Source organism: Marmota marmota, unplaced genomic scaffold, assembly GCF_001458135.2.
Source record: "Marmota marmota marmota unplaced genomic scaffold, marMar, whole genome shotgun sequence".
In the NCBI taxonomy this organism is placed as follows: Eukaryota; Metazoa; Chordata; class Mammalia; order Rodentia; family Sciuridae; genus Marmota; species Marmota marmota.
In genome coordinates this window covers 18,266,548-18,280,534 of record NW_026000075.1, presented here as the reverse complement: position 1 = coordinate 18,280,534, position 13,987 = coordinate 18,266,548, and positions in this window count along the sequence as shown.

The window sequence follows — 13,987 nt, the reverse complement described above, 5'->3', positions numbered from 1 at the left end:
TCAGCTTAGTATCAGTTCTATTGTCATCATGAAATACTGCTTCTTGCAAGAATTTTAATTTCACTTTCTAATAAGTTGTCATTGTGAAAATGTTTTACATTGCAGCTGAGATTGATGGGAAAGGAAAATGCTAGGGTGTTGTTGTTTTGCTGTGTTCTTGGTTTTTAATATATATATATATATTTTTATTTTTTAAAGATATACATGACAGTAGAGTGTATTTTGGCATATTATACATACATGGTGTATAAAAATTGCCATTCTTGTGGTCATATAGGATGTAGAGTTTCACTGGTGGTGTGTTCATATATGAACACAGGAAAGTTATAGCTGATTCATTCTACTGTCTTTCCTATTCCCATCACCCCTCCCTTTCCTTCATTCCCATTTTTCTAATCCAATGAACCCCCAACCGTGCCATTTTGTTTTAGCATCTGCATATCAGAGAGAACATTTGTTTGGCCTTTGGTTTTATGGAATTGGATTATCTCACTTTTTTATTTTTACATTTTTTAGTTGTAAATGGACACAATTCCTTTATTTTATATATTTATTTATATTATTCATTTATTTACTTATTTTTATGAGGTGTTGAGTATCAAACCCAGTGACTCACACATATAACTCAACCCCCAAACTTCTAATCTTTGTGTCTTAACCACTGAATAGCTGGGATTACAGTCCTAGCCACCATGCCTGCCTCAATATGCCAATTTTAAATGAAAGAAGATGTTACAGTGGAGACTCTTAGGTGACTTCATTATTAAGTATTTTCTGTTATGTGTGTGTGTTTTCAATGTGGCACTGGGGATTCAACCCAGGGTCCTGCCTGATGTGTGGTAGGCAAGAACTTTACAACTGACCTATACTGCTAGTTCTTGTATGGTGTTTTGTTCATAACTGTATGAATTTAGATGATAATAATTAAGAATGCACAAAGTTCCTTTTATTTGAAAACTACCAAAAAAAAATGTGGTGCTAATATCAATATATTAATGAAACAAAACATCAACAAACTGACTGTAGAGTTCAACATGAAGGATGTTTACCTGAGATTATTAGGGGATAAATGCCCATAGAAACAAGAGGAGAAAAGGGGAAGATGTAAGACTGAGCAGAGAAAAGTCACTGCCCAAGAAAAGCTCAGCAAATCCAAAGGTCACATGGCCCTTCAAATTTCCCTGCTTTGAGGCAAAGTGGCTGGGCCTTTATGCCCTGTAGTGACCCTGTAGTGCAATTTGTCCCTGGAAGGAAGAGATGCATGCAGTACCCAAATTTGGGGCTATGTCCAACACACACTCTAGCAGCTGGGCTAGTAGTTCTTCATTCCTGGATGGGATTCCATTTCTGGATGGGATTCTGGGAGGCACCTCACAGGGTCCAATCCTCAGATCTTAGTGTGTATGAAAAAGTCAGTTTCCATTGGAAGTAGTGGTCACAATCACTTGATAATTGATGCTTGCAAATTAATTATATCTATGGGGAACACATATGAATTAGACTGTTATCTTCCTTCATAGGTTAAAGAGTTTAAAGAAAAAGGAAACAGTATATACCTAATACAAGTTTGAAGGAGAGGGAAACACAAGTAAACTTAGATGATATTAATAAAATGATTAATAGATTTAATTACACAAAACAATCATCTTACATTCAAATTTTTACACAAAATTAAAAGGCAAATGTCAAAACTGAGAACACATTTGCAATAAACACCCCCAACATATTAATTTCTATTAATTTACATTTGATTGGTTCTTTATGTTATCCCATCTTTTCCTCCTCTCTTTCTTTATTTTAATCTAGCTTCTTTATTTGGGAGAAATCACTTGACATATGCGTTTTTGAGTTTGGCTTTATTCATTTACCATGATATTCTCCATTACCATCCATTTCCTAGCAAATGACATAATTTCATTTTGTTTTAAAAAGTGATCCTGAAAAAAAAAAGAAACCCAACACTTACATCAAAAATACAATGAAAACTTCACATGCATTAAGATGGCTAGTGTAAAACAAACAACACCAGGAAACAAAAAATGTTATCGAGTATGGGGAGAAATTGGCTCACTCATGCATAGTGCATGGGAATTTAAAATAGTCCAGAAACATTATGGCAAGTCCTCAAGGAATTATGCAGATAATTACCAGATGACCCAGCAATTCCACTCCTGCAGATATATCTAAAAGCATTAAAAACAAGGACTTAAACAGATATTTGTACATCAACATTCATAGCAGCATTATTTATAGCTGCCAAAGGGTAGAATCAACTGAAATGTTCACTGGTAGATGAATGGATAAACAAAATGGACAATATGATGGAATATTATTCATTTTATTTACACACACACACACACACACACACACACATGTCCCTCTCCTCCCATTGTGCCTATGTTGCCCAGAAAGGCAGGAAGGGAGCCACCCATGATGTATTCATTAACAACACCTTGCTGGTAGGGACATGTTCCTAGAGGCAGATAACTTTGGCAGAAAATATCGGAGGAAGGAAAGTGCTCTGGAGGTATGAGCGTTTTATTTCTTTTTGAATCAGTCCCCATCTTCCTGACCCAAACATTAATTTTCTACACTGACTGTTCTTTTTCTGTGATCTCTATGCCACCAGCCATAACCTACTTATAATCAATTTAATTTCCTTGGCCAGGCATACTGGCATATGCCTATAATCATGGTTGCTTGAGAGGCTAATGCCGGAGAATCACAATTTCAAAACCAGCCTCAGAAACTTACTAAGACCCTGTCCCAAAATTAAAGGGCTGGGGATATAGCTTAGTGCCCTTGGGTTGAATCTCCAGTCCAAACAAAGGGGTGGGGGTAGTATACATGGATGGACTTTGGACATATGTGTAGTTGCTGCAGGTCATCACAGACTTCTCAGTCAGTGGTAGCAGTTCTAGAATGAAATTGATGTCACATGGATCACAGGTCTCTGTAATCACTGCGAGAAAAGCCCCAAGTATTTAGTTAGCTCCAACTGAGATGGGAAAATGGTTTCCCTCACCAAGACAATGATGAGAAGAATCTGCTGAAAACACAGGCTCTTAGGTGCTCAGTGGACAATACAATATACATGTCAGTATAAGAGAAACCCAGTTATTTTCTCATAATATGTGGCTCAGAGGGAGGCAGTTGAGGAATATGGCAGGGACTCAACAATGTAACAAGTCAATTCTGTGTAGAATGTCTTCTTGTCTCAAGGGTCACAGGTGGCACACCGTCCAACAAGTTTAGCTTCAGGACAGAAAAAATGGTGGCAGAGCTCTGCCAACTGCATCATCTTCCCTTTTATTGAAAAGGCAAAAGCTTTTCCAGAAAAACTCAACAGACATTTGCACATGTCTCTTTAACAGGAATTGTGTCATAAAGCCCACCCCTGAAATGAGGGAAACTGGGAAGTTATTTAGTTGGCTAGATTGCTACACCCTTTCCTAAACTGTAACTCTGTCACAACAAATGAAAGAGGTGGAGAAAAGGTAAGCAGTGAGCATTGTCTGCTTCCATTAGCACTGGGCCTGAAAGGGTGATAAGAATCAGCCAACTTCTCTTCATTTCATCTCCCCAGAGACTCTGTATTATCCTGAATCATGTTGCTCTAACAAAATACCCCAGAATAGATAATTTGGAAAGAGATGATGTTTATTTAGCTGAGAGTCTAAGACATGGCAGCCCCTGAAACTGACCTTGAAGAAGGGAAGAGCCTCACGGTGGGAGGACACGCAAAGAGAAGAGATTGCATGGCTAGAAAACAGGGGAGGGATGAGTCTTGCTCTTTTTATAACAGCCCACTCTCACAGGAACTAATGGGGGCCCTTGAGAAGCACATTACTCTCTCCTGAGGGCATCATCCCCATTGACCGTAATTCTTACAGGTTCTGCCACCTCAACACTGTCACAGTGAGGACCAAGTCTCCAGCCTATGAACCTTTGGGGGACAAACCACATCACACCATCACAAGCTCCAACAAAAGCAACATCATAAGAGCAGGATGTCCCCGTCTACAACATGTGTGTATGTGGGGGCAGGGAATGGTTGCTCTCAGAAGTCACTGGAAGCAGCCAGGGCCCCCATTCCGGAACCTCTGTGATTTCACACTTGATACTTCTTTCCTTCCCTGCTGTTGTCATGGCACTCTGGGTGTCAACTCAGAAGAGTTCACTGGTGGCTTCATTTTGCTGAGGACTGGAGACCTAAATATGGTGTTCTCGAATGACTTGAAGTCCCATACCCAACGTCCAATTGGATATATTTGATTTATCCCAAGTCTCTTTGCCACATTGAATGTAGTGTTCCTGCTGAATGTCAGTGGCATGTTCTTTGCTTTTCCGTGAGTCTCTCATCCAAGCTTACAAGTTATTTACAAAGAGACAAAAGTGAAAATAGACAATGAGATTTCAGAGGCAGGGAAGTGGAGAAAAAGGATCAGGATGGAGAAGAAAGATACATCTTTAGAAGCACAGAGGTCTAGAGTGCCTGCGGCATTTAGGGAACTGTGGGAGGTTGGTAATGCTGGTGACATTTGGTGGAGTTTCTGTGGTTTGTCTCCAGCCTGGATATTTAGATCTGTCCTTAATGTCTGTGAGTCCAACCTCAGATGAGCCAAGCCTCATGGGGAACTTTGAGTTGCCCCAGACTAGAACTGAGTCTGGCTCTGGTTTCAGATGCAGGTGGCTTTTCCTGAATGGGGACTGGGGCTTTAACCTGGTTACTGGCCTAAAGTTTCTGGTCACCTTCAGCAGCCTGGTATCTCTGAACTTGTCTGACCCTGGCATCTTACACTGAGGTAAGGCCTTAGACCCCTGGAAGAAGGAGGTTGCACCCCAAGGGCTGATGCCTACAGTGGTGATTTCTAAAGTGTTAATCCCACCTATGGCTCATGATCCCTCTCTCGATGTCATCATTACTTAGACCCTGGCACTTTATTTCCCAAGCCACCAAGGTGTGAAAAAACAGAATCCTGGACTTTTTCTAGTTGCTTTAGGAAGGAAGAGTGGGCACGCTGGCAAGAGAGGCCAGCAGGCTCTTCTAAACCACACAATTTCCTCTTCCTCCTTCCCATTTCACACATGACTTAAGCACTGATCACTATTCAAATGTGGGGAGCTCTCTATAGGGAGCTCTTATGGCTGGAAACTCCCTTCTACCAGCCCATCGGATTGGTCAGCTTGCTTAATAGGGACCAGGATTCCCCTGCCCACCTCTCCCCCACCTTTCTTGTTGTCCAGTGATGATGTGGGGTTGCCCTGAGCAACCTCATGATGGAAGGGCCTCCTGTCAATGTCCAAACCTCTTTCCATTCCAGGCTCCTTCTAGCAGGACCCTAAGGCAGTATATGTGGCCTGAATGTATCAAAGGGCTTTTCAAATGCCCTGGTGCACACATTGATCCTTCCACTGCCTACTCAGGACCTTCCACTATGAATTTTGCAACATCTGAATGGAGGTGAGTATTCCTCCTCCCTGTCCACTTACCAATCCATCACTGGACATCTGGCCAAGATGGGGAACCTCACAGTCTTAGTGAGCCAGGGGTGGGACAATCTTCCCAGACTGCTAAAAGTGGCTCCAGTCACTCTTGGTCACTTACATATGTTATTGCCTCTGTGCACCTGCCACTCCTGAGGGCCTGGCCCTGTTTGCACAAGTGCTGACATGAAAAGGGCATCACATATGTGCTAAGCCTGGTGGAGTCAGATTGAGGAAAGGCAGTGCCTCTCCCATCCCCTGGCTTGCTGAATTAGATATCCAGACACTTCGGCCAGCTGCTGCTCTGTTGTGGGCACCTTTGCCTGTCTTCATCGAGTGTTCAAGTTGGAGGGTTTCCTGATTTCTGACTGCACTTCTCTCCTGTGCACATTCAGCATGGGTTTCCAAATGCAGAAGGCTGGCTGGGCCACGGAGGTCCTTACATTCTTATCCAGTATCTGAGAAAACAGAGGCCAAGAGTTATTCTATATCCTACTCCAAGTGACACCAGGCAGGTCTAGTCTCTAAAGCCCTCACTCATGATAGGTGACCTGATGAGGCATGGACTCCTAACTGTGCTCTAACAGCAGAAATGCCAGTTTCTCCCTCATATGGGAGCTCATGTGTAGGACCGAGAGCAGATGGCCTAAAGGGCAGTGTTGGGGTAACCCTGAGCATTTGGAGGTGATGTTGGCCAGGCCAGATTAGATCCTGGAGACCTTCTCATCTCCCCTAGGAGTATGACCACCACTGTCAGTGGGTGAATAACTGTGTGGGGCACCGTAATATAACCCAGCTGTTCCTGCTGCTGCTCATGTCCCTTTGCCTGTACCTGGTTGCCCTGCTGGTAACATGCATCATCTTCCTTTTGTGCATCAGAGAGATGCCATTCTCCTTGGACAAAGCCATGGCATATCCACACAGTCCCAAGGGCCCACAATGGGAACAGCAGGGATTGTGGGTGGAGAGGAGGAAGTGGGGCTAGAGAGCCAAGAGGCCTGGTAATCAAGGATTGGGCTAATGTGTATGGGGCTAGAGGGAAAAGCCTCTTGAGAGGACCTGTCAAGGACCCCTCTAAGGTAAGTGGGGCCAGGGAGATGGACAGGATAGGATGGAACGTGGAGTTAAGAATCTAGCAGGGCCACAGAAAGGGTAATGAAGGTAGAAAAGGGACAGGCAGGAGGACAGAATGGTGGAGTGAGGTTTCCCATGGGTGTACTGGACTAATAGTGCAGCCCAGGGGGGAAGACTAGGTGGGTGGGGTCATATGGATGCTGAGCCATGAAGAGTGCAGTGGGTCAGGTCCAGGAGCTGGGCCAGAGAGGAGCCATCTCCCAGCTTGGCTTCTTAACCTGCCACGCAGCTTCATAATAGCTGTCCCTGACACTGGTGCCCTGCTGACACTCATTTTGGGGCTTCAGATCCAGTCTGTAGCGGTGAGCACCACAGGAGCCCCTACCCAGGGCCAGGTAAGCAGTGCCCAGTGCCTGTTCTGGGTACCCGGTTGTGCGGAGGCAACTTGCACCTCTGCCACCCGGCACTTTCTGTGCTTTCTCCACTACCCTTGACCCTTGTTGGTGCTCCATTAGTTCTTCCAGACCCACCTCTTAAGATGCAGCTCAGATCTCTCCTCCCCCTGCAGCTTGTTGGTCATTCTCCTTCCTGGGTGCATTGCTTCTAGAGCCTACTGTGTGCTGGGCTGCGTGTTATTTGAGGGATGGGTGTAGGAGTGCGTGAGTACACCCTGCACTTGGTTTATAAGCAATCTGCAATCAGAATAACACCAACAGATATCCAGGAACACTATGAGAGGGGTTGTTCCAGAGTGGTGTATCAACTGGAGGAAACTGAAAGTTTGGTGATGTCTGCATTGTAGAGTAGGACATGCCACTCTATGGGTCCTAGGTGTGATTGTGGAGAGGCAGAGGACAGGAGGGCATTGCCTATGACAGACACACCTATGAAAAAGTAGGATGTTAAGGAAATGATGAGAATAGGTTCTAATTCAAGCACAGGTGTGGCATAGGAAATGAAGTTGACAGTGTGAGGGTCAAGATTAACAAGGCCCAGAAAATCATGCGTGGAATTTAGTTTTGGATGAAGTAAAAACCTGGGAGCTATGGTAGGATTGTTTTTTAAGTTTTTATTGAGGAATAATTTTACAGTAAAATTCACCCTTTTTTGTCCATGGTCAGGGTTTTTGACAAATGGATACCATCCTGTACTTCCCACCTTTATCAAGATTAGAACAGTCTAATTTCCCCAGAAAATCACTTCATCAATTGTCAATTTCTTTCCCTATGTCCTTCTTGTTTTTCTTTGTCCAGAATAACACCTAAATGGAGTCTTTGCCTTTTTAGTCTGGCTGCATTCATTTAGTACAATGAATTTGAGATTCATCAATGTGCTGCTCATATCAGTAGTTTGTTTTTATTGCTGTGAAGTTCTGTATGGAGGCCCTACAGATTATTTATACATTCACCAATTGAAGGATTGTTCATTGTATCTAGTTTTTCTCCAGTGTTTATGTTCTGTTTTTCTTTTACACCAGGGATTGAACCTAGGGGTGATTAACCACTGAGCTAACAGCCCCAGCTCCCCTTCCCCCTCATCTCTGTAATTTTTTAATGAACTTTTAAAAAAAAATTTCAGACAAGGTCTCACTATGTAGCTTAGGGGCTCACTTAAGTTGCTGAGACTGGCTTTGACCTTTCAATCCTCCAGTATCAGCCTCCCAAGCTGCTGGAATTCAGGTGTGAACTACTGTGACTAGCTAGTTTCTGGTAGTCATAAAAAAAAAGTTGCTACAAACATTGGTGTACAGGCATGTGAACATAAGTTTTCATTTCTGTTGGGTAAATTCTTAGGGGTGGCATTGCTGAGTCATAAGGTAACTGTGTGTGGAATTTTATAGGAAATTGTCAAATTTTTCATCCAAAACCAGGATACCATTTCTTATTTCTTCCACAAATGTATGAGAATTCCAGTTGTTCCACATTCTCACCCAGATTTGACACTGTCATTTGTTGTTATTGTGTTTTATCTTTTCATTGTAACTTGCCTAATAAATGAGTAGTGGCATCTCATTAAGGCTCCACTTTTTGTCTTCCTAATGAATAATGATTTTGAGCATATTTGAATGTCCATTGGTATATCTTTGATAACATGTTTGCTGCAATCTTTAGTCCATTAAAATAAAAGTTGTTTCCTTATGTTTTAAAAATTCACTATACTAGATTCAGATCTATGTTTTGGAAATATTTTCTTGAAAGCTGTGGGTCACTTCATTTTCTGCATAGCATAACCCAGAGAAGATCCATTCTTAGTGTGTGTTTTTCCAGTAGTGGGATTAAATCAGGGGTGCTCTACTCCTATGTGATTTTGTTCATTTAACATGAAAAGGCATGTCATCTGTGAAAAACAGTTTTGATACTTTCTTTCCAATTTGTGTGTGTTTATTTCTTTTTAGTGTTGAATAGGAATGATAGGCGTGGGCATCTTTGCCCTGGGATTCCTTTAGTATGACAATCATTTGACTAAAGGAAGACTGGTGAGCAGCATCAATAGGGGAGGGGGAAGCTGCAGACTCTGAGACAGCTGAACAGACAGAGGAGCCTCTCTGCTCATCACCTCCCATCCTTTTAGTCACCACCTTACCACCATATTTGGTTCTCCTTCCACCTGTGACTCCTATGCTTAGACCTTATTCCTCAGCCCTGTGGTCTGCCTGTCTTCTCCTCTCTCCAGTTTCATTCCATCGTTGAGTTTGCCTGGCAGCCTTTTCCCTTTATCCATCCTGTGGTTCTTCCAGCCGCAGGTCCTTCCTCCTCTGCTCAGAATGAGGCCCTCCAAGTCCAAGATCTCTAGTCTCAAGGGACCTAAATGTGGTCTGCCCTCTGGGATTCACCAGGCAGGGCTCCTGTCCATTACTTGCAGCACCCACTTCAGGCACTGATTCCATGCTCCCACTTTCATTCCCTCCCTACTCCGTTCCCTGACTGCAACTCCTGGAGTCACTTGTTTGGTGGTTGGTAGCAATGATTCTGGAGCCAGACCACATAAATCTCAGGTCTATGGCGTACTAGCAGGCAGACCTTGTGTATGATACTTAGCCACCAGGTAACTCAGATTTCCTATCTTTAAAAGAGGAAAGTATAGGTTAATTATCAAAAGACACATAGAACAATAATTGGTACCAGAAAGTGCCCTATATGTTGCTGTTACTATTACTACCATTCCTTCCCATAGTCATTTATAAATAACACATTTGTCCCTCATCTTAAAAGCCAATCAAGTCTCCCACTCTTAATATATCAGCCCTCCACTCCACCTATTGTGTCCTCTGTGCTTTATTTCATGAAAGTGTTGGCCATGCTCACTAGCTCCACCCTTCACTTCGTGGCCTGCCTCAACCCAGACTCAGTCTTGTTGCCATGATGTTGCTTTCTTCAATGGGCAAAGCCAGCAGACACTGTTCAGACTTCTCTTTCTGGACTGTACACAGCCTCTGAAACTGGAAGTAGCTGAAATAGCCCTCCTGCATGTCTTAGCATTTAACTCTCTGGGCTTTTCCTCTGCATATGCCTGGGTGCTGTGGGCTGGGTTGCCTACTCTTTTCCCAGGATACCCTCACTCTGTGCTACCCTGACCACTCCCTGTGGTGCTCAGGGCCTTGTTTTACTGATAAGCTCGCCACCAACTGTCATTGGTCATGCTCGACCCTCAGTGCAGTGACTGGGCTTTACTTTTTTGCTACTAGGTATTGAACACAAGGAACTTCTATTTGTGTGTGTGTGTGTGTGTGTGTATGTGTGGTGTTTAATTTTGAAATGGTTTCACTAAGTTGCTAAGGGTGATCTTGAACTTTCCTTCCTCCTGAATCAGTCCCCTCAGTCACAGGGAGTGCAGGTGTACACCACCATGCCTAGCTTGACTGAAGCATTATATTTAATATTTAAAAAATATCTTTATTTATTTTACATGGTGCTGAGGATCTAACCCAGTGCCTCACATATGTGAGCCCTCTACCACTGAGTCACAACCCCAGCCCAAAGCATTTTTTACAACTCAAAATATTTCTGGCTGAGGATGTATCTGACTCGTAGAGCTTAGCATATGCAATCTCCAGCACACAGAAAGGAAATCTGAATAAATGAGTGAAACAACAAACAAAAGAAGGAAATAGAAGAGAAAGGAGATAGAAGGAAGGAAAGAAACAGAAAGAAGCCTGATATCCCCACCAATACCCACCCCCACATAAGGGGAAGAAGGAGAAGCAGCAGGAAATTTGGCTGATGGGGCAAGAAGAAGATGCCAATTAATTTTGGCCCTGTGGAGTGTGAGAGTGTTTGAGACACAGAATTGGAGAGGGAACCCCAGGAATAGAGCCAGTGAGAAAAGCTGATCTGAGTTCTTCAGAGCTATTGGATTCTATTCACATCTCCTTGTGGGGAAAGGAATGAATTGGAATTTACTGTTCAGTTCTTAAATATTATATCATTCCTTTAAGGACTTTTCTGTACTTTATGTAAAATCAACATTTTCTATACTTTATAAACACATAATCAAAAATTCTTATTTAAAATTTCTGCAATTTTTTAATGGTCTGCTGTTAATTTTTTAAAATCTGGTACTAGGGATTGAACCCAGGGTTGCTCTAACCCTGAAGGTGCATCCCCAATCCTTGTAATATTTTGTTTTGAGATAGGGTCTCACTAAGTTTCTGAGGCTGGCTTTGAACTTCCAATCCTCCTGCCTCAGCCTCCCAAGTCACTGGGACTACAGGCATGCACTACTGCACCTGGCTGGACACGAGTTTCTTAAGTGCTGTGATCACATTAAAGGAGGCAGAACCTCATAGAGCACAATGGTTCATGCTGCTTTTTGGACATGGTCAGATATTCCCAAGCTGTCCTAATGTGGAGTCTTAGTTCTGCGTAGTAGAGAGTATTGTTGAAGATCAAAATCTCTATGCATGAGTCTTGAAAGAGTTGGACAAAATTGCTGCTGGGCCACTTACTTTTGTGCAGAATATTTGCTGGTTAAGACTCTTTAAGCTGGGGTGAGACTCAACATGGTCTTGAATGAGGAGGTGGGGTGGGGCTGATGGATAGAGTGAGGAAAAAGTGGAATAAGGAAGAGGAGAAACCAGGCAGTGTCTAGGGAAGGACTTGACCTTTGTGTGTAACCTTCACTGCTTTGTGTACTGAAGGCCTTTAGCCCAGATTGTTCTAGGCCATGTGATTTTTTTACTGTGAAAATATGATGGAGCATCCATGATACCACTACCCTCCCTGATAGTGCAATTCAATGAAGGCATACTTTTAGAAAAAAATGAGAAGTGGGAAAGTGAAGTGGGACTAGGGTGGGAACATTGTCTTTGGAGAAGTTGTGAAGCATCACAAGAAAGGTCTTACAAGGTATCTAGAAGGACGTGGTGGGAGGACAGGTGTGGCCAATGGAGACAGAACAAGGATGCTGCACAGGGAGGTACACGGTGATAAAGAGCCCTGAGAAGTCAGGAGGGATGGGTGCAGTGTCAGCCGTGTCTGGGGAGGGCTTGATCAAAAGTGGTTCAAGGGAGATCACTCTTCCTAGGAACCTGGGAAGGCAGGAGACCCTGGGTCACTCTTGGGCTTTCCTGATCCTGGAGTCTTGCTCCAGGCCTGGGTTGAGCCCTAGTTTAGCTGACCGACTTAGGGAAGGACATTAGAAAATGGCTTTGCCTTATCCTTCTGGTTCTGAGCTCCTCTTCCCAACCCCATCTCCCCCAAGGGCCAATTCCTTCAGGAGGACAGCCCCTTTGACCAGGGCTGTGTCAGAAACTCTTATAGCACCCTCTGTGAACCACTGGAACCCAAGTGAATTGGTAAACCAGAGGCTCAAGTGGTGGACCTGGGCCTGGTAGGGTGGGGTGAAGCTGGATCTTGTTCCCTTGTCCCTTACCCCAGTATCCAGGCCCTGACACTCACTGTTCCTTTCCTTTAGGGTTTTCTCCAGGGCACTTTGGGAGCCTCTGGGAACTTTTTTCTTTGTGCCTTTCTAGGTTCTTGCCTCAAGAAATGAGGTAGAGGGGAACTGCATTCTGGATGCAGATCCTAGATGAAAGCCCTGGGATTTACGCTTTCCAAACTAAGGGGATGAGGGCCATCAGGGAGACCTGGACAAGGTGAGTAGTGACCCCTTTCATTTGGCCTATCACTTCCTAGGTACATGTCAGACGCTGTGTGGCTCCAGAGGGAGAAGTGGAAAGAGTGGGAGCCAATAGAGGCCCTGTGTTCACGAAGATGCTGTCTAGCATTCCACCTCACAGACTTCCCCGGGCCCAACTCTCAACCTTTGGATTTCAACTCATGTTGACAACCAACCCCTCTGAAGAAATAGCAAGGCTGCAGCTACTTAGGAGGTAAAAAGTAGTCAGTGTGCATTGGGAAAGGGGTGTCTGTGGGTTGCACATGTGATGGAGGAAGCTCCTGATGTGGGGCTGGCTGTGAAGCAGAAGCTGTTGGAGCTTAAAGAGGATAATGGGCATAGAAGGCATAGCATCCAAGTCACTGGGCTTCAGAGCACACACCCAGGTGTCCCTGGATAGACAAAAAGAAAAGACTGCACTGCTAACTAGCTGGTTGGCCTTGTGTCCTGGGTCTCCGTTTCTTCAGCTATTAATGACAACTGAGATTAGTCTAGTAATGTAGAATGATTTAAAGGTGATTGTTTTTTATTGGAAATTGTTACTTGAAGTCTCATGTGAAACATATGGAGTGAACCATTTGGAGTATAGTGGAATGGGTAACTTATAGTGCCCCCCAAGGGCCCTTTTAATGACTTGTGGTGCCAGCCTTCTCCTTTGTCTTGCCCCCAGGGTCCTAGGGACTTGACTGTGAGCTGAGGGGTGGAGTTTAGGAAGAGTCCTTATATACTGACTCTGTGTTTATCTTCCCATCAGCCCAGTGCTGCAGCAAGAAGGTCCATCCCACCCGGTGATGCCAGGATGAGCACATGATGCCAGGATATAATCCCCACATGCAGGCCTTTTGGGCCTGAGTCCTCACTCACTCCCCTATTGGAAGTGTCATGACCCCCATGACTGCTTGATCCTTATAAATATTTTTTGCCACTTTATATGTTGTCCTGTCTGTCTGTTCAAGGTTCAGAGAAGCATGTTTCCTGGGGTATGGGGGAAGCTCTGAGGGGCTGGGACAAATGGCTCCGGGAAGGTAAGAGCATTGTTCTCTGAAGACCCGAGCTCAGGAATCAATGTTGTCTGACTCTTTGACCATGGGCAAGACACTTAGCATTTTTTCATCCTTAAAATGTGGCAACAGAATTTGTCGTCGAGCCAGAGGGGAGGAGCCGGGCCGCCGCCAGCGCCCGGAGCAGGCCCAGTGGCTCGCCAGCGTGGTGACCGCGTGACCCCAATTGGAGAGGGGGTGGAGCGGAGCCGCCACCCGCACCCGCAAGGTGGGCAGACCCCCGACCCGAGTGGTGACATGGCGTGGTA